The following is a 20626-nucleotide window of genomic DNA, read 5'->3' as shown; positions in this document are numbered from 1 at the left end:
GCTGAATCCCATCGCCTTGGGGGACAGCACAGGCACAAGTCATCGAAGATGAACTTCAAATAATTGAGTTGGCTTTGACCACCTGTGGATACAAGAGAAACTTCAAGTATCTCCCATTCGGAGGATGCCAATAGCAATCCTGGGCGTGGTGGTAGTCAGGTGAGCCTTGTCCAGCCCCTTACCTCTCCTCTCCTGTTCTTTCAGACTTTTGCACAGCATGCCAAAAGAGAGGTGGAGACATACAAAAGCCAGCCAAAGCCTTTTCTCCAGATGTCTAAGTTGGAAGATGATACAGGGAGACAGACAACCCACCCACCAGCACCACACTACTGATCTAGGGAAAGTGCCTGTCTGTAAGAACCCTGCTTCTAATTGTCCGAAGTTGGCCAGATATACTAATTAATTATCTTTCTCTGTGCAGCAAATTTCCCTCAGATCTTCGTGGTTCAAAGGAACAGCATTCATTACCACACACATTCTGTGAGGTGGCAAGCTAGGTTCACTGTGGTCCCTTGGCTCAGGGTCTCCTACCAGGTTTCTATCCGGACATTACTGAGGCTGTGGTCTTGTTGTGGCAGGGAAATGGAACGATCCCCAAGAATACACACAGGAGCCAATCTGATGCAACTCACATCAGGGTCTTTATCCTATTCCAGCTAGCTCGTGCTCTCCCAATCCATCACCATCATGCAGGACAGTTTTGGTGGTGGGGGAGCCCTGAATGTCTATCGGGGCAAGGCTCTATAGTAAGCAGCAAGCAGGGAACATGTGTGCAAGCATTTAATTGGAAAGCTCCTGTGACCTTTAACATAATTGGCTGGTGCTGGGAGTCATATCATAAACTTAACTCCTGCTCCCCTCTGCATTGGTGGTCGTTAGGCAAGGGGGTGGGCTTGCAACCTGGGGGTACAGGTTTGTTGGAGGAATAACTGCTGGAAATTGTGCTCTTGTTGGGGATTAGCCTAGAGACTGGAGTTAGGCTCAGGTCTTGTTGGGGGCCAACTTGGAAACTAATGCTAGGTACCAGCCTGTTAGTTTACCTGAGTCCAAATGTAGCTTCTGTAAGAATGGAGTCTGAACTTAAAAGCGTTGGCATCTCAATCTCATCTGAGGGTTTGGCATGGGATGGGTGATCTTCCAAGCTTCTTCACCTGGTTGTGGTTAAGAAGAGTCTACTTCCTCTGGAGCTGCTGGCCAGAGAATGTGCTCCAGACGTGCTCCTAGCTCCCTGCCGTGTGAGCCTTCCACACTGCTATCCACAATGCGGCTGTTTGTTTCCTCAGAATGAGGGAGAGGGAAGGACCACATACAGCCAGGGGAATGCTGGCCTTTCCCTCCTTTGCTATCAGAATCGACATCCCACCACGTTGAGTGTGTTTTACTCATTAGAAGCAAGTCACTAGGGGATGGGGACATAGGTTATGCGGACCAGAAGGAAGAGCTAACTGGGGGTCAGCGTGCACATCACCTACTAGACACTTCATTTTATTGAAGCAATGCAGCTGCCGGCTGCCCAAGGACTGTTCGAATAAACACACAGATCAATTGCAGCTACGATGGGATCATTCTCACTAAGTCTTCTGTGGCATACAACCTGCCAGTCATACATGGTTGCCTTGGAGAGACACTTTAGCGTCTTTCTCAAAGGGCTTCTTTGTAACAGCAAATGTAAGACTTTGCAGAGGGAGGGAGAAAAAGAATGGAGAATAATGAACACAGAAATTCTTGCTTCGTGCATGGCCTGCCTCTCCTCTATCCAAGCCATTAATTATTGAAGAGCAACAACTCTCAGACTTGCTCTTTCATTTACAGCCACTGGGTGTGAACCCCTGACTACTGAGGTTTTTGGTTGTTCTTAGTCCTCCACACATATGCTACAGTATTATGCCAAATAAATAAAAATAAATAAATGTCCCAAAAATGAAAAGAAAGAAAAGGGAGCCCAGATGATAAACTACCAAAGCCATGGATCTTTTTCCCCCTCCCCATATCACTCAATGACAGAGTCTTGTTGCTTAGTGTAGTGTTTCGCTCAGTGTTCAAACGAGGCTTATAAGCAGAATGCTACTGTTTCTTTTAAATATCTTCTGCATCTTTTGTTGGTTGTGATGAATTAAAAGTATCAAAGGATTTGGGTGGAGAGAAAGCAAGCAAGAAGAGCTTTTAAACTTCTCCTTTCTGTTGAGGGATCTAAGGTGGGAAGTTACGTGAAGAAACAAAGTAGCCATTCCAAATAGAACCCAGCCTCCACCCAAACCCTGCCGGCTTTCCCACCCCTGGTCATTCTCTTAACTGGAAAAGGCTGCCTGCTGCTGAGTCAGCAGGAAACAACACCAGGGATGTGGGCTAGGTACAGCTGGGCTGCGTGGCAGCAATTTGGCTGACAATTTCCTTCTATGTTTCCGTGTAATTGAATTAGCATCCATGGAGACCAGCTCCCAGACACGGGCAAATGGAATACCAGGGAGCAGCACTGCCATCCATCTGACATTACGAGGGATTGAATTGCCATCCAATCCCGCGCCTCTTCTTGCTGCTCCGAGTGTGCTCATTAGAGGAAATTAGGTGGAGGCGACAAGCCTGGGAACAATTAAAATCTTCTCACTTAGCAGATTCCCGGCAGCCATCACATCCCCCTGACAGACAGACGACAGGCTTGCTCAGCTAGTGTGCAACTGCTTCCAAATTCTGACCGGTGGATCAAAAGGCATCGTGAACTAGCTAAGGACCTAGAGAGGTGTACAGAGACAGCCATGGTACCAACCATGGAGAACATCAATTATGACAGGAAGAGTGTTTCTCTGGGCGGATGGAGCTCGATGCCAAGTCAAAGACAAGGGCTAGGGAAGAAAACAGCACCCAGGATTGAATCAAGGAACTGGGTAAGGGTAAGAGAGATGATTTTGAAAACAGAGATGGGGTGGGGTGGGGGGCTGGAGAGATGGCTCAGTGGTTAAGAACACTGACTACTATGCTGGAGGTCCTGAGTTCAACTCCCAGCAACCACATGGTGGCTCACAACCATCTGTTATGGGATCAGATGCCCCCTTCTGGTGAAGACAGCGACTGTGTACTCATATACATAAAATCTTGAGAGAGAGAGAGAGAGAGAGAGAGAGAGAGAGAGAGAGAGAGAGAGAGAGAGAGAGAGAGAAAGAGAATAGCAGACTGGACAGAGAGTAGAGACACCAGTGATCAAATGACCCAAAGCTATGGTCCTGACTATGAAGGAAATGACATGTCAGATGTACTTTGAGGCCAGTGGTGGCTGCACAGAGTAACTGACAGCCACTAGGAAGGAGAATGATATGTACAAAAGAAAGACATGGTTTGGGACTGATGGGGGCCATGACGCTGAACCCTAGTCTTACACCTGTGACCGTTAAACTGAGTCATCCGATCCTGCTTCTTGCATGGAAAAAAAATATGATAACTCTCCACCAAGTTTAGGAGGAGATGAACGGTATTCAAGGGGCCAGCAGCTTGGCATAAATAAGAAAGACCATGTCTTGGTTTGGCTCTCCAGAAGGGGTAAGGATAGAAACAACTGCATACTTGGGATGGGATGGGATACCGAAGTGAGGTGAAAGCCAAGTAAGGGTTTGTCATCAAGCCACCTGCCGCTGTGGGTGAAGGATCTCATCCTAACCCAGGCACGAGGAGCTGGAGATTTCATCCACACACTCCCATAAGCCTTTGGAGGATGGCTGCTCCAGGGAGAGGTGATTTCACATTGTGGGGCTGTGTTCCTCATCTTCAGAGGAAGCAGCCAGGTGCCCAGAGGTAGAGAGGGGAACTGGATGCTGGCTTTCCAGCACTGATGTGTGAACCTGGGCAGGAGTGACCATCTCTACTGCCTGTGTTAAAACGAGACACAGCAGTTCCGTAGCGCTGGGCTCACTAAGAAAATCAAGAATGAAAGAGCTGCAAATACCAAGTCTTCAGATGTTCAAAGTACTCCCAGGATGACTGACAAAGGAGGTGGCTGAAATTGGTTTCATCTCAGCTTTTCATTGTATTTAAGGGCATGTGAGGGTTCAAGCTGAACTTGTGGCCTGGGATGAAAGGAGACTTTTTCTCACAGGCCTGACTGTCTATCCACAGCCCCAGGGGGTAGCAATAGGGTATGGGCCACTCACAGATGCCTAGTGGTGGGAGCCTTGAGGCTACTTGGAAATGTTGATTTGTGCGTCTACAGACTGGAGACACCTGTGGATTGGAGTCATACTCCTGCCCAGGGAAACCAGGAATGCACAACTGGCTGAGGTGGGCTGCCATCAGCAAAAGCTAGTGTTCTCTGTGTAAGAGAGAAAAAGGGTCGGGGAGGGGGGGGAGAGGGAGAGGAAGAGAGGGGAGGGAGGGAAGGAAGGAGGGGGAAGGGAGGGAGGGAGAGAGAGAGAGAGAGAGAGAGAGAGAGAGAGAGAGAGAGAGAGAGAGAGAGAATATAAAAAACTGAGCTGGAGAAATGTAAGACACTTTGCCTCATCTTCTGGAGGGGTAATGAGAACCTGCGGATATGGGTTATGAAGAACCAGATGCATCATGGGTAGGTACAGAGAGGGGACATTGGCTAATGGCAGGAACACTTGCCTAGCATGAACAGGGTACTAGACACAATACCCAGCTCTGAAGATATGGAGAGAGGGAGAGGAATGGAGAGAGGGGGGCTCTAGTGCCAGTGAACCATGGCTGAGAGACTTATGCACCCCAAGGCATTGGCGGGTGTATACCCTGCAATGACCTGAGGTATTGAAAAATACAATCACATTCTGTTTGAGGGTGTGGACATCTGTGTGGGTTTGAAAAATCCCAGAGGAAAACCTTCTTTAATATGCAAAAGGCAGCATTCACACAGCAACTTGAGTATTCCTGAAGGTGAGGTGACCCACCCCATGCCAGTACCCCAAAAGTTTTTTTATCATGTTTCACTGACAAAGAGGGCACTGACATTCACAAAATTTCTCCAAGAGAAAGTGACAGACAGCCTGATACTCCCAGCCCCGACAGTCTCAGTGAACAGAAACATTGTTTTTCCCTCCTCTCCCCCATGCCTTTCTAAGTGCCCTTGGAAGCATGGAGGGAATCTAAGGGTAGCACCATCCCTTGGGAAGAGCAAGACTCTGGCCATGTGCACTCCCACTGTAGCTTCTGCCTGCAGCAAGTCTGAGCAAGTGAACACTGGAGTGGCTCCGGCCATTCAGTGGGCAGGACACGGTTACCATACAACAGTAATTCTGTGGCAGCACACAGGCACGCCTGCATCAGGCATCCGCACCTGTGATCAACTAAAGGGAAAGGAGATTCATTTTGCCTCCCAGTTTTAGAACATTCACGCCCATGGTTGACCAGTGCCATGGCTCCGTGGATCTGTACCAAGGCAGAGCATCATGGTGTAGCGGGTATAGTTTAAGACATAGACCATGGGGCTGTTCATCTCGTGGTGGCCAGGGAGCAGAAAATCAGAGTCCAAGATTAAGAGATCCCCTGGAAAACCACATCTCCATTAACTGACTTCCTCTAAGCAGGCCCATACCGTAACAGCCTGTTCATCTATAAACGCAGAAACTGATGGATCTGTTGATGAAGTTAGAAGCCAGAGCCCTCATATCCAATTGCCTCTCAAAAGCTCATGAGCTGGCAGTAGAGCCTTAACCCTTTCAGGGACATATTTTAGATTAAAACCATGATAGACGTCAAAGACATTTTTCTTACTGACAAACAAACCAGTGAGAAAAATCAGACTGTCTGCCATCCACTCAGAGTCGGGAAGGACCCGTCTGGTCATTGGCCAGGAGCTGTGGGGGTGGGGACAGAAGTAGCTGGTGCCACACACAGATTATTCAGGGAATGTGCCACGTATGGACCGCGTCTAAAAGGCCGTGGGCAAATATCAGGCTTTGCTTTGAACTGCTTGTACAAAGGAATGCTAAAGTAGAATTTCAGAGGTAAATCCTAAAGGTGTCACATGGTCAGCTCAGCGCTGGACAATGCCCGGGGTCAGAGGCAGGGAGATAGCATCCTTGTCCTCAGACGAGGGGCTTCTGGGGACTGCCATCTCTAGGAAGGCCATATTTGCTTCCTTCAGCTTGCTTGTTCAGGGTGATGGTGATGGGCGAAGAGCGTCTGTCCTTCATTCTTCCGGAAGTTAAACCTCAGGGGAGGGTTGGAGAAGCCAGTGGGGCTGAGAACAGAGACTGGCGGCTTCTGCACCAGCCTGGAAACATAAGAGTTGTTCACCTGAGCTCAGGCCTCGGCATGATGCTGCCAGGGGTAAAATCACACCGCTGTTCTGCGGCTTTCGGGTGAGGGGGCGTACACCCGAAGATCTCAGATGGATACTGAGAAACTAACGCGAGATCTGAGACACAGCGATGTCGATCCACGCATACACTGTGTGTGCCTCCTTTCCTTTGTGAAGAGTACTAGGCGCACACGGTTGACTTGTGTTTCCCCCACAGTTCAGTGGGGAAGTCCACAAGGGCAGAGCTTGTGCCTTGACTTCTCTTTGGATCTGGAGGAAAGAGGCCAGGACCCTAATATATATATGTGTGTGTGTATATATATATATATATATATATATATATATATATATATATATAAATGGAGTAAACTTTCCATTTCCCCGAGTTAGAATCTCAACTCTGCCTCTTAGCAGCTGTGGTGTGACATCAGGAAGGTCACCTTGCATTTCTGTGGTTTGGTTTCCTCATCTAAAATATGGAGGAAAAAAAAAAAGATCACCACAATCTATAGCATCACCATCAACATCACCATCACCGTCATCATTATCATCATCTTCACCAGCATGACCCCTGGCATTGTCTCATTTCCTTGAGGTTGTGTTCGCACAGTCTTGGTTCTCTTAGAGAATTTGCTAAAATATGCCTGTGTCATTTATCAACTGAAGATATTCTTGGGGTACAAAGCCAGAGTTACACCATGTAGACAATGTCAGAGCTGGAAAAAACCCAAAACGTGTGTTTTGTTTTGTTTTTGTTTTTTTATTATCAGAGATTCTTTCCTGTCCTCCCTGTCTCATGCTCCCAGAGGGTCCTTGGGGAAAGCGGTCATACACAGTACTTGGAATGTATACCTAAAACCAAATCTAACATCCATGTCTCCAGTGGGGCAGGTGCAATGTTTTCCCAATTCCCACAAATGTCTGACTCGCTGGCTGCATGCTTGGTTTCCTCTGGATTGGCTCTCTGCCCACTAGTTCATCTCAGCTCGTCACTCCATCTGTAAAGTGGGTCTGTAGACGGGTGTGTGCGTGACTCTCCTCATCCATCGGGCTGTTCTGGAGACAAAAGCAAGGCAGGAACCTCGGCTCATCCACAGCTACTTGTGTGACCCTCTTTCACAGCATCGGAGGGAACCTGGGTCTCAATCCACGGGATAGACCTGGTCAGAGGTCCCATCATGTGTAACTGCGGTCATGGTGATGTTTTTACTTTTAACCATTTCTAGGAAAGGCTGAAGGGCGAGAGTATAGCAGGAACGGAGCAGAGCCACCTCTGTGTAAATGCTGGGGGGAGAGGGAGGGGGAAGGGTGCAACCACAAAAGCATCTCCAGCAGGAGGACTTAACTGAGGACTGCTTGAGAGACCAAAGGATTGCTAGATGCTTTTTGGGGACCATAAAAGTACAGGTAGAGGGTATTAAAGGAGCTTACAGCAGTGCTCAGATGATCTTGCCACGGGGTTTCTCACCTACTCCTGGAGTCTGTACTGTTGACACCAGACCGCCTCACCTCCAATCCCCAAAGGCAGATAAGGTCAGTCAGTGAGTAGTCCAGGGCACAGGCAGCACAAGAGAAGCCTTTGGAGTGGGGGTGTGATGGGGGCGTGGCTGGAAGGAAACAGTTGAGGGGTACAGAGGTGAAGAGGGGCTACAAGGTGTCAGCAAACTGCTCCCCTTGGGCGTCAGAGAACAAGGGGATCAGGAGGCAAGAGGCCTCGATCTTGTCTGCCTCCCACAAATGACTCCCGCAGCATTTCTGTCACAGGAGGCTCCAAAGAAGGAGAGGTGAGAGGGGATTTTGGCGACAGCTGTCACTCACAGAGCACTGTGGTAGGTGCGCAATATCAGTCACTGTTTCATCCTCACAGAGGCCTAAGCAGTTGGCCTTGTTCTTCTTCCACGGGGCTGAAAACAGAGCCCAGAGAAGGGACTTCTTCAGCTGTCTGTCCTCAGCTCCATTATGTCTCCCACCCCCCACAGTCAACCATCACTGTCTCTTAGAGCTGTGCCAGGCACGAAAGGGGCTCAAGCCCAGAACACAGGAAGAAGAGTATCTCGGATGAAAGACAGTTGCAGACATAGCCAGAATCAGGAAGCGCCAAAAATCTGAAAGGATGCTAGGAACACCAGGGAACCAAGGTGTACCTGAACTTTGCCCCAAGAAAAACTTCCCCTTAATCTCATCTTCTATCTAGTGTCGTTGTCATAGCAACACAGGAGCCTGGGAGGTGAAGGAGCAAGCTCTGAGCTCGCCCAAGGGTTCAGTGAACTGATGCCCGGCATTAGCACACACATGTAAACACTCATGGACACACACAAGTACACACTCTCACACATATATACATATACACTCATGAACACACACAGGCACACTCATATATACAATGCACATTCATATATAATACACATATATATGCATACACTCATGAACACACACAGGCACACTCATATATACAATGCACATTCATATATAATACACATATATACATATACACAACCACTCATGGACACACAGGCATATACATAGATACAAGTTTACACATTGACACAACTATACACAAACATACTCATGAACACACACACAGGCACACTCATATATACAATGCACATTCATATATAATACACATATATACATATATACAACCACTCATGGACACACACAGGCATGCATATTTATATATACAAGTACATGCCTACAACACACGGTCATGAATATACATATACACACATGCATAGACACAGATCTACACATTCACACATATACTCCCAGACACACACATGCTTGGACACACACACACACATGGACAACTCAGCAGGAAGGAAACACAGTAGCAGGTTCCCAGGGTTCTCTGTGCAGTGTGACTCCTTTTTCTCATGCCCGGGTTTCCTAGCCTATGAAGATGTGTTATTTGTGGCGTTAAGAGTGTGGGAAGGGGCCGGTGAGATGGCTCAGTGGGTAAGAGCACCCGACTGCTCTTCCGAAGGTCCAGAGTTCAAATCCCAGCAACCACATGGTGGCTCACAACCATCCGTAACAAGATCTGACTCCCTCTTCTGGAGTGTCTGAAGACAGCTACAGTGTACTTACATATAATCAATAAATAAATCTTAAAAAAAAAAAGAGGTCACATGTACTTTGCAAAAGATTTGATGTAGTTCCAACCTTAAACTTTATTGAGATCATTGCTAGGAGGAAATTAAAAAAAAAAAAAAAAAAGAGTGTGGGAAATGACTCCCGCCCTGACACTGTACAGCACGCTGGAAAGGGGAGGACGGTTGCTCAGGAGGGGTCTTCAAGATGCGCTTAATCCCTAAGAAGAAAAGGAGCCAAGAAGAAGGTGGAAAAACTCTTATGGGAGGAGGAACTCGCAAAGAAAAGAGACATCAGATGATAGACTAGAGGAGGCATGGGGACAGAAGGAGTTAACTACGGGGTGAAGAAAGGGACAAGAAAGAGCAGCAGCAGGAATAGAGATAAACAAGAAAAAAAAGTGTGGAAATGCCATTTAAAATATCCAATACTCCATTTGCAACCAAACATTAGTTTTAAAACATACACATCATCACTCTTGTGTGGATTCTCTAACCTGGAGTAAAGAGAGCTGAAACAGGGTCTCATTCCATAACTCAGACTCGCCTAGGACGCCAGTGTCTCCTGCCTGAGCCCTCTGAGAACCGAGTCACAGGCATGCGTCACCATGCCTGGCTATCTTAGAATATTCTGCAGAAAGAAAAATAAGCCATGGAGGCATAAAGCAAAAATAACTGGCTGGCACCCTGAGAAATGTCTCTGGGCCTCTGTTTCCTCACAAATGAAATGGGGATTAAAACGGTGCTGTGCACTGTGTGATGTCAGGATTAGGAATAGCATATTCTGGGGCTGGGAAATTAAGCTCAGATCCCGACACCCTTGTGAAACCCAGCTGTGATGGTGCAGGTCTTTAGTTTCAGCACAGGGGGGGTGCAGACAGGATGGTCCCTGCAGTTTGCGGGCAGCCAATCTGTTCTGTGAGCCCCTCACTCATGGGTGCGTGGTTTTTTTTTTGTTTTTTGTTTTTAACTAGGCTGTCATTCAGCAAGCCTCAGCAGCCTTCCAGTCCCTGCGCTCCTCAGAGATGGGATTACACACCACAGCTTGTTATGTGGGTGCTGGGATCTGAACTCGAGTCCCCACGATGGCACAAGAAGCTCCCTTACTCACTGAGCCATCTTCCCAGCACCCTAGATATTTATTTTTAGTTCAGATTCCCCTGAGACCCCACCTCAGGAATAAGGCAAAGAGCATAGATCAGGACACTTACTGTCCTCTTCTGGTGTCTGTCCCCCCACTACCACCATCACATATAGACATGTGCTATACACATACACACACATATGCACATAAACTAAACAAAAGAGAGAGAGTGTGAAGGGGTAAAGAAAGGGGGGCTTAGATACATATCCATGGACCCTGTGAACAGCTGTGCAGGTTGTATGCCGCACACAGGCAAAGTAAGGGATAAAGTCCCTGCCTGCATCTTCATAGCGAGCCACAGACCACAGCCCCAGATTCATCTTTCAGAAGAAGGGATGGAGTTTTCAATTGTATATGAAGGTATCCCACAGCAGTATCAAGCTGAATCCACAGCTTCTAGGGGACCTCTGCAGAGCCTAGGAAATAAACTGCTTGGTTTTCCAGGATGTAAAAGCAGGGTCCACAGTGGTAGAGCACACAACCGTAGAGTCAGGATGTGATCCCTGGTCGGCCGGACTGGAAACCCCTGGCTTTGCATTTAATAGCATGCTCACCCATCTGTGGGATAACGGAGGCTCACCGAGCTCATAGTAACATGGGAGACGAGACAATCAGATTCCTTGTGCCTCTCGTCCCTGAAAACCCAGCTATCCTCATGGGGCAGAGAGCCTACTTCAGAAAACCAAGCAAAGACAAGACACTTCTTGCGTGTGTGTGCGCGCGCGCACACACACACACACACACACATGAGCATAAACCTTGTGTTTGCAAACAGCTTGAGAGCCACAGCGTTTCACTTAAAAAGGTAATTTCTTGCTTGGAACTGTGAGAAATTAGATGCAATCTGTTTTGATTTCTTCCCAATTTAGGACACGCTTTAGTGACCAATTTGAAGACATGCCAGCCTCCTTCTGTCTGGAGGATATGTTAGTTTGGTTTATGTCTCTGTTCATAAAGGAAGCCTAAATCACCCCACAGGAAGAACAGCCTGGAATATGTCTGCAGCAGGCATGGAGTTTGCCGAGGCTGCCTCTTCCTGCAGAGTGTTGTTCATAAGGAGAATAATAACCACTGTTTCTTGGACACTGACTGCATCAGACCTGGGGCTAAAAGGCATTCATAACCAGTGACCTGGTGGGAATGGGGCGAAGGGGTGTCTCAGTCAGGGTTTCTATTGCTGCAGTAAAACACCGTGACCAAAAAGCAAGTTGGGGAGGAAAGGGTTTATTTGGCTTACACTTCCACAGCAGTGTTCCCTGAAGAAGTCAGGACAGGAACTCTAACAGGGCAGGAACCTGGAGGCAGGAGCTGATGCAGAGGCCATGGAAAGGCCAATGAAGAGCCCTTCCTGACCTTCCGAAAGACCCGAATTCAGTTCCCAGCACCCATGGCAAGCAGGTTACATATAGCCTGTACTGCAGTTCAGAGGGACCTGACGCCCTCTTCTAGCTTCCATTAGCATTCTGCACTCACAACCCATAAATAAATAAATAAATAAATAAATAAATAAATAAATAAATAAATCTTTTTTAAAAACCCTCCTGTGGGACCAGAGAGATGGCTCAGAGGTTAAGAGCATGAACTGCTCTTCCAAAAGTCCTGAGTTCAATTCCCAGCAACCACATGGTGGCTCACAACCATCTGTCATGGGATTTGATGCCCTCTTCTGGTGTGTCTGAAGATAGCTACACTGTATTCATATAAACAAAAATAAATAATGTTAAAAAAAAAAAAAGCACTCCTGTGTGATTGCCCTCAGTGCAATCCAGTCCTAGAGGAAGTTCTTTGTGTGAGCTAGCTTCTGTTGTTTTCATTTGTATACACGGACCTCTTTCTATAATCTGTCCTCAAAAGTGAGGGTTATATAGCCAGCTGCAGCCTTACCTTTTTGCTTTGCTTGATCATCTCCCCAACTCCCGAAACCACGGTTGGAGGAACACTGTGAGTGAGTGATCTTTCCTCCTTGACGGGGTGATTCTGAAACCAGACATTTACTCTGGTTTTTGCCTTCTTTTTTTTTTTTTTTTTTTTTTTTTTCTTTTTTTTAATACCGTGTTCCAGGAAGACCTCACTCAGCCTGGGAGGCCCCACTTGTGCCCATTGATCACACTAATGACGACGTATTTCCTTCCTTTCGCCACTTGATCCTCGGCTGCCCATGGCAGAGCAGGCTACCCTCCCCGGGCCCTTTTCTTCTGACTTGGAGTCACACAGAACAGAACCAATTAAGGAACTCATTCATCTCCCCACTCCCCGCCCCTTTAATTACAAACAGCGCTGCGAATTGAACAATACCAAACAAAAGATAGATTTACTTACCCCGGGACATAAATAAGATTATCAGAAATAAGCATTCAGAGGCCCTTCGCTCCTGGGAGAATTTTAATTCACTGACCCCTGCTTTTACAGAAATCTTAGGCCTTTCCACATCATTATTGAGTCCCCAGGCGTTTTGCCTGCTTGAGTTATTTGTTGGCACACATTCACCAGCCGGCCCCCTTGCTCACACAGACCAATTATAAACCTCTCCACTGAGGCTTCAAATCGGACTCTTTTGGAAACCAGGAAGGAAACCTGAAAGAAATTCTCCACTCCTAGTGAAGTTTTCCTACTGGGGGCTTCCTGGAACTACTGGGGAGCTACTGAGGCAGGGGTTTGGGAGTGGGGGTCGCATTGATTAATTAGAACACGTTAGGATGCAAAACACCCACCCTTCACAATGACATTACACCAAAAAGAAGTATATTGTAAGTGGAAGGGCTGCTGTTGATGTGAACTTCAAGATCTGCTCCACACAGAGGAGAATAATTATCCTAGCAAGCATCAGTTTCCCCTGGTGCCTCTCACCTGGTTTTTATTTTGTTTTGTTTTGCAACAGTAGTCCTCAGAGCACCAAGCTTCCAACTTACAAGTTCCTACAGTCTCATTGGCTCAGCATTGGTCACGTGTCAACACCTAGACCAATCACTGTGAAGAATGGATGAAATGTACCCATTAACTGGACAGAAGTCATATGTGAAATCATGTGCGGTGGCGGGAGCGAGTGAGAGATGAAGCGAGTCCTACCTGTACCATGGGGACTGAGGCTGCCATGGGGTAAATATCTTAAAAGGAAAAACAGGGTTCTGTACCTGGAGAAGAGAGACGCTGAAAGAGAAAATTGTGCCTTCCAGCCGCGCAGGACAATACAAAACTTAATCCTAGTACTTAGAAGGCTGAGGCAGGAGGATTATGAGCTGGAGGCCTCCCCTGCTGAGGTCCATAAGCCCCTAAAATTGTGACCACGCCCTCCCTGCCATGGTCCTTGAACTCCTTAAACCGACCACGCCCTCCCTGGTGTGGTCCATGAAACCCTTAAACTGTGACTACACCCTCCTTGGTGTATTGCGTGAAACCCTCAAACTGTGACCAGGCCCTCCCTGCCATGGTCCACGAAACCCTCAAACTGTGAATGAAAATAAACTCATCCTTGAGTCACTTTTGACGCGTGCTTGTCACAGCAGCAGAAAAGTAACCAAGACAGTGTTCCTCTGGAGTAAGGTTTGTAGGGCACACCACAGCCTTCCAGAGGCTACCCGAAAACCATCTCTTAGAATCTGTATGGTCATTGTAACTCAGAGTGTGACCTTACCTAAAAGATAACCTAGAACCCTTCAAAGAGGGAATCCAGTTAAAAGGGGAATTGTTATTTTGTCAGTTTGACACAGGCTAGGACCATCTGAGAAGAGGAAACGGTATGCCTCTGTCCGATTAAGTATGTTGGGCATTCTCTTGGTTGATGATTGACGTGGGAGAGCCCAGCACACTATGAATGTCCGACCCCTGGACAGGTGCTCCTCCATTGTATAAAACCAAGGGCCTCTGCTTCAGTTCCCACCTCTGTGTCTCTGTCTTGATTTTAAATCTGGGCAGGGAGGTGTCAGAAAATTCCTCTTGGAGACTTCGGCCAGGAGGAAAGAGAGTGGCAGAGAGGTACAGCCATGAGAGCAATTGTCCAGATTCTAAATGAGAGCACCATGTTTAAGTTTATAGCTAAGGGGGCTGGGCCATGAGTCGCCCAGATAGTTGGTTAAACGTTGTTTCTGGGTGTGTACCGATGAGACTGGGGTGAACTTATGATCCAAAGAATGCCTGCCTGCAAAGGTCTCATCCACTGAAGGCCTGGTTATTCTTCCCCCTCTTTCTCTCTCTTATATTTTCTCTCCCCTTCCGCCATCTCACCTTCTCTCCCTCCTCCCTCTGCCTTCCCTCCTCCCTTTCCACTCTCCCTCTCCCCTGCACACTCAGCCTCACATATAAACAGCCTTTGACTTAGCAAAACACTCAGAGTTTTTGTCCTCTCTAATTTTGTTTTGAAGTGCTTGGGTATTGGCTGCCATTACATCAATGCTAGCAGGTGGGACCTTAGGGAGGAGATTAGGGCAGAAAGACTCTGTGGCATTGTTTAAAAGGCCAGTGTGATCCTCCTTCATCCCCTCCCACGCCTTCCACCATGTGATGGTGTAGCACAAAGACAGGGATGCCACCACGATATAGGTCTTTGCAGTCACCGGGACTGTAAGCAATGCCTTCTTCCTTGTTATAAAATATCCAGTGTCAAGATACACACAGCAGCACCAGATAGACCAAGATAGATTCAGAATGGAGCCCTAGTTATCAGTTCTTCTGGGTCTAAACTCAGCTCAAGAACATGTAAGCCAATTTCTTATGAGGAATAGATGTCATAAACATCATACATGGACATGTGTGTGTACACATGCCTGTGTATGTGCACACACTCATATATATATATATATATATATATATATATACACACACACATATATACATATATGTACACATATATACACATATATACACAATCATACACATACATATATGCATGCATGCATACACACACACACACACACAGAGGAGTTGGTCTATTTCTCTGACATACCCTGGCTAATACACAAGACCATGGAACAACAAAATCTCCCAGCTAGTGGGACTGGATCCTCTGAATAGACAGGGAATTTCCACTACCCGTTGCCCTGGAACAAGGCCAGATGCTGCAGGTTTACAGAGGCCTTAGACTGGGTAATGTCAGGTTCACTGGAGCTCTAGGGCAAGACAGATGCTATCATGGTAGGGAAGCGCCACAGGAAACCACACAGTTGGATCCAGGGGTCCTGAGCAGTTACAGCCAGCAACAGCTGGGCGTAGCTCTGGCATCTGCTTCCTTTCAACTCTCCTGTAACTTCCAGCCATTCGGGCATAGAGGACTCAGCCAGCTTTTGGCTGCTGTCGTGGGAGCCTGGGAAAGGCTCCATACTGAGCTGTGAAGAGGCAGCCTGGGCAGGGCCCCAGCAGCTGGAGTGGACGGAGGGAGGGGACAGCAGAGAGAGCAGAGCATGATGGGAAATGGGAGGCAGTGGTCCAGAGAACAGCGGCTGGCTGAGGTGACAGGTAAGATGAATCTGTGAAGCACGCCGGTGCTCCCCAGTGAGGCAAACCCGACTTTGTGGAGAAAAATGAAAGGGGTAAACAGGAACCAAAGAGAGGAAGGGAAACAAGGAGATGAGTTTCTAGAGACTGAGGTGGGAGCTGGAACTTCGCAAAGACCGCCTTGAAGCGCGTGGCACCGTGGAAGGGCAAAGTCTGGGACCGACTCATAAATAAGTAAATAAGATGAATAAGTAAAATTAAAATTAAAATTGCATGCTTAGGTACCAGGCTGAAAGTTTCTGCGGCTGCTTTAACTTCCGCATCGCAGCTGTACTGAGACCCAGAGACTCGTTTAATGTTAGAGATGAGGCGATGTCAGCTCGGCGTTTAAATGCATTGCTTAAGATCCTGCAGCTAGGAGCTGGTAGAGGCAAAAGTTAAACTTGGCTCTTGGTGACTTAAAAATAAGCATTTGAGCCTTTAAAGGGTGTTCTTCAGAACACCAGACCCGGAAAGATCTCTCCTGCAAAGGGGGAAGGCAGTTGGGAAGATGGCTCCTTGGTTATGAGTTTTTACTACACAGTCATGATGACCAGAGTTTGGACCCAGCACCTACGTGACAAGCTATGCATCCGAGGAAGGCACAGCCCAGAGGAGGGCAGAGGCAGGATGGTCACAGGGCATGGTGGCTTCCAAGTTGGTTGAGAAAATGTCAGCTTCAGGTTCAGGGGAGACCTTGCCTCAAAGAAGTAGTCAGAGGTGGTGATGGGGAAGACCCAGTGCCCTCTTCTGGTCTCCACACACGTGCAGAGGTGCACACGCCTGCAAACACATGTGCACATGCATGTACACACACAAGTAAGTAAATAAATTTGTGTGAAAAGGCAGGAAGGAATGTGTGATCAGTTAGAATATGTCACATATTTTCACTTACTTAGAAGGTCCCAGCACAGCTCAGCCAGAGGACAAGAGACTGTGCTCGTAATTCAGTTATATAACAAGCCAGCCAATTAATGATAGATTCCCCTAGACTAGGGCACAGTGCCTAGGTGTTTGATCAGATACTCATCTGAGTACTCCTGGGAGCTATGTTTTTAGATAAGACTGACAAATCTGTAGAACTCGCATAGGGCAGATCCACCTCCCATAGTACACTGAACAGAGAACTCACTGGTTGGCTAGGCAATCAGCTAAGACCTCTGGCTGAACGGCTCATACATAAATATGGGGGCGGGGGGAACGGTTCTCAAGGGTAACTGTTCATTAGGCAAGAGATAGATAGGTAGGGAGATACATGCATACATACATACATGTATATGCTATGTAATGTGTATCCTACGGAAATTCAAGTATCTAATTAGTTGGATGGGCTTCCTCTGATGATCTGAAGAGGGAAATGGCTGGAGTCTTCCCCAGATTTCAAGTGCAGTGCCAGCTCTCCTCTGTGCCACCAGGCTCCAGCCCTCCCTACAGAGTTTGGATTTTGCAGCTTCCATGGTCCTACAGGCCACTTCCATGACTTAAACCTGTCCATATACAGTGAGACTCAAAACCCACAAAGGATCAGCTCAAAAAACCTCTTACAGATACTAAAATCTATGGTGCTCAAGTCCTGTGTACCACAGGGCACTGTATCCACACACTATCTAGTCACACCCTCTGGGGCATTTTTAAGCCATCTCTAGACTCATGGAAATGTCATGTAAATGGTTGTTCTACTGCATCATAGGGAATAACATCAAGAGAAAACCACTGTTCATGCCCAGTCCAGACAGATATGGAGGGCTGATTGCATCTACAATTACATCATATGCACGTGTACACATTTTATGTTTCTAGGCAGAGTCTCTCACTACACCTAGAACTCACTGATTGCAATCAGCTAGGACCTCAGACTAAATTAATCACTAGGCAATATATGGATAGGTAGGGAGATACACACATGCATACATACATACATACATACATACATACATACATACATACATGTATATTCTATGCAATGTGTATCCTATGGAAATTTCAAGCATCTGATTAATTCTCTGAAGAAGACAGCTTCAACTTAATAACTTAATGTTTTAAAATATGGCAAGGCACTGACTGTACCAACATGAGGTCCCAGGTTTGAATCCCCAACACCCATGTATAAGCTAGGGGTAGCACTTTCACCCTCAGGGTCTGGAAAACAGAGACAAGAGGATCCCCAAGGCTCATTGGCCAGCCAGCTTACTTCATCTGTGAGCCCCAGGTTTGGTGAGAGACCCCTGCCTTCAAAACTAAAGTGGAAGAGCTGGATAGACAACTCAGCAGCTAAGAACATCCACTCCTCTTTCAGAGAGCCCAAGTTCAGCTCCCAGCACCCTTCTGATGGCTCACAACCACAGATTACTCCATCTTCCAGGGATTTGACTCCCTCTGCTGGCCTTGCTGGCTCCTGCACTCACATGGTGCACATATAGACACTCAGACATATTAAACAAAGAATTTAAAAACTAAACTAAAAAATAAAGTGAAGAGTGATTGAGGGAGACACCCAGTGTTGACCTCTGACCTGTGATGCCTGAGCATACACATGTACACACACCCATGTAGACACTCCCATGCAGACACACATAGCACACACGTGTACACACATATACACAAACATCCATGTAGATGTACATACACACACTACCACACACACATATAGACCCACCCATGCAGACACACAGACAACACACACGTCTACACACACCTATGCACACACAGCACACACATATACACACACCCATACACACACATCACACATGAACACACATCCATGCAGATGTATACACACACATGCACACACACACACTTGCAGACACACACATGCACACACATGTACACATACCCATGCAGATGCATTCACACACACAGACACACACACACTATCAAATTCTTTGCTGTGGTCTTGTAGCCTGTAGCTTGGATTGAGGCAGGATGCTTAGAGACTATTCACCTGTCTGATATTCATAGCATGAAAGATTTCGGGTGACTTCAGCCGGGCTTTCTCACTTACCTGTTCTTAAGGTGATAACTGAGAAAATAGGTTCACCTATAATCTCAAGTCAAAGGCAAAAAGACACAGCCCTAATGATCCAGCCTTAGAAATCGTAGACTAACATTTGTATCATGTCTATTGGTCCAGATTCAAAGTAGTGGACACTTGCCAGCACACCGGAAACTGCATTAGAGGCTGCAGAACGAAGCGTGACATCTGCCCGAACCTCAGAATGTGACTTGCTGTTTTCCCTCAAACTATAATTTTTGTGTTGATTAACTAAGATAATATTCACAGAACCACAGTGAATAGGGGGCTAGCAGTAAGCTCCAAGGCCCTTCCCAGCTGTCTGTCTGTCTCCCCTGCCTGTTTCCTTCTTGTTCTGCAGACAGCATCCTGCAGCTCCTTCTTTGGTTGACCTGTGCATCCTTTCAGACCCCTGAGTTTCTGGGCCTCTAAAACAACAGGGAAAATGTCATGGAATGGATCTTCCTGTGAACTCCTTCCTCTGCTTCCTCACAGAGCCCCCAGATGGCCTTAGGGACTAGAAAAAAGTCCACAAGGTCAGGTGCTGGGGCACAGGACACAGAGATGTTTCCAGTTTATGTGGAAGACGCAGGAAGGGAGGGAGCTTGAGTGACCTACAGGAAACATGGGAGCTGTGGAAAGAGACTGCTAAGTCCCGGCTGAAATGAAAAGTCAGCTGTGTGACGTTGAGGAAGCCTCCGAACCTCTCTGGGCCTCAGTTTCCCCATTTATATATCCCAGGCACCTTCAAAAACACTTTCTCCTTAAGGCTTGATAAATAAAATTAATAGATACCTTATGATGGTCTGTATATGCTTGGCCCAGGGAGTGGCACAATTAGAAGGTGTGGCCTTGCTGAAGTGGGTGTGGCCTTGTTGGAGGAGGTGTGGCCCTGTTGGGGGAGGTGCTACCTTGGAGTAGGTGTGGCCTTGTTAGAGGAAGTGTGACCTTAGAGTGGGTGTGGCTTTGTTGGAGTAGGTGTGGCCTTGTTAGAGGAAGTGTGACCTTAGAGTGGGTGTGGCTTTGTTGGAGTAGGTGTGGCCTTGTTGGAGTAGCTGTGGCCTTGTTGAAGGAGGTGTAGCCTTGTTGGAGTGAGTGTGGCTTTGTAAGAGTGGGTGTGTCACTGGGCATGGGCTTTTAAGACCTTCATTTTAGCTGCCTGGCAGAAAGTATTCTGCTAGCAGCCTTCAGATGAAGATGTAGAACTCTCAGCTCCTCCTGCACTATGCCTGCCTGGATGCTGCCATGTTCCTGCCTTGATGATAACAATGGACTGAACCTCTGAACCTTTAAGCCAGCTCCAATTAAATGTTGTCCTTTATAAGAGTTGCCTTGGTCTTGGTGTCTGCTCATAGCAGTAAAACCTTAACTAAGATGCACCTTTTAGACAATTTGTAGAAATTCCCACACCCCATTCAAGTCTCTGCAAATGGCAGAGTAGTTGCTGGTTTGTTCTCAGCCCCATTTAGACTTCATCCTTGGGACTTGTTCTACACCAGGCAGGCAGGTTCTGCCTTTGCCTTAATCTCCACACACAACATTCATGTGCGATGGCCACATGTTGAACCAGCTGCCCACCACTGACTCTCCTCATGCCAAAGCACTTTGGGGGGAGAATGCCCTTTCTTGTCACTTTCTCTCCAGGAGGAAATGAAGTCAACCCCATCACAGGCTCC

The 20626-nt window shown here is 47.2% G+C and overlaps 1 long non-coding RNA gene across 1 annotated transcript; it reads right to left on the bottom strand.

Annotated features, from left to right (window-relative positions):
• Positions 1-6986: 6986 nt before the first annotated feature.
• On the bottom strand, positions 6987-12902 carry B230112J18Rik (RIKEN cDNA B230112J18 gene). Its single transcript, NR_110475.1, has 3 exons — positions 12794-12902; positions 7673-7848; positions 6987-7297 (listed from the first exon to the last, which is right to left on the bottom strand). It is a non-coding gene; the product is annotated as an RIKEN cDNA B230112J18 gene (long non-coding RNA).
• Positions 12903-20626: the final 7724 nt, after the last annotated feature.

The sequence above is a fragment of the Mus musculus genome, chromosome 5, assembly GCF_000001635.26.
Source record: "Mus musculus strain C57BL/6J chromosome 5, GRCm38.p6 C57BL/6J".
NCBI classification, from domain to species: domain Eukaryota; kingdom Metazoa; phylum Chordata; class Mammalia; order Rodentia; family Muridae; genus Mus; species Mus musculus.
This window is presented reverse-complemented; position numbering and strand designations above follow the sequence as displayed.